The following is a 1061-nucleotide window of genomic DNA, read 5'->3' on the forward strand; positions in this document are numbered from 1 at the left end:
TTCAAGAGAGTTGGGTCCTATAACATCAAAGAACCCAAAATCTCAACATTTTTGCTCATGAAACTCGAAATCAAGGGCTGGAATTTCGAACAGTAAAACGTGGATTACCTCAAGATTGATTGTATGGGTTTTGTAGAGCTCTCCGCGGTGAACGCGTGGCCGCAAACGGAGCGGCAATCGGAGCTCTAGATCAAAAGTTATGGTGGTTTGAAGATCAAGTGAGAGAAGGAAGTTGAGAGAGTGTTCTTCCTCCTTCCATCTCAATTTTCAGCGTATTTTGGTGTTGTGTGAGGAGAGAGAGTGCTGAAAACTAGGGTTTTGGTTTAGTTATGTTGGGCCAAGGGCCCACTTGGGGTCCGGTTGGACCGGTTTGGCCCGTTCGGTCCAATCTTGGTCCGAATTCTATAAAATTGGTACCGAAATTCTCGTCTCAATTTCCTCTATCATATTAAGCCATAAAAATAACATTTTTGGCTTTCCAGAATAAATTCTCATTTATGGGTTAATTAGCCGTTAATTAACCGGATCTTACATTCTACCCACCTAATTGGGAATTTTGCCCACAAAATTCAAATTCAAATTCAATTACCTGAGAATAAGTGCGGATAATCCGTTCGCATCTCCGACTCAAGTTCCCAAGTGTGTTCCTCAACACCGCCCCGACTCCAAGCCACTTTGACTAATGAAACCTCTTTTCCACGCAACCGTTTGATACTAGTATCATCAATTCTGACTGGAGCCACTGGAAGCGTCAAATATTCTCTTAACTGAACCGATTCGGGTTCTAACACATGGCTAGCATCAGGAGTGTACTTTCAAAGCTGCGACACGTGAAATACGTCGTGCAAGTTTGAAAGATGGGGTGGTAGAGCCACCCGATACGCCACCGGCCCAATCCTCTCCAAGATCTGAAATGGACCAATGTATCGAGGATTCAACTTCTTTGCTGTAATCGCTCTACCTACTCCTGTGGTCGGAGTAACTTTCAGGAAAACATGATCTCCTGCCTCAAATTCCAAGGGCTTCCGCCTCTGATCGGCGTAACTCTTTTGGCGACTCTG

At 44.5% G+C, this 1061-nt stretch overlaps 1 long non-coding RNA gene across 1 annotated transcript in view; it reads right to left on the reverse strand.

Annotated features, from left to right (window-relative positions):
* Positions 1–1061, reverse strand: part of LOC110265445 — a 14711-nt gene that overhangs the window by 4557 nt on the left and 9093 nt on the right. The window lies entirely within an intron of this gene.

Source organism: Arachis ipaensis, chromosome B08 (genome assembly GCF_000816755.2).
Source record: "Arachis ipaensis cultivar K30076 chromosome B08, Araip1.1, whole genome shotgun sequence".
Taxonomy (NCBI): domain Eukaryota; kingdom Viridiplantae; phylum Streptophyta; class Magnoliopsida; order Fabales; family Fabaceae; genus Arachis; species Arachis ipaensis.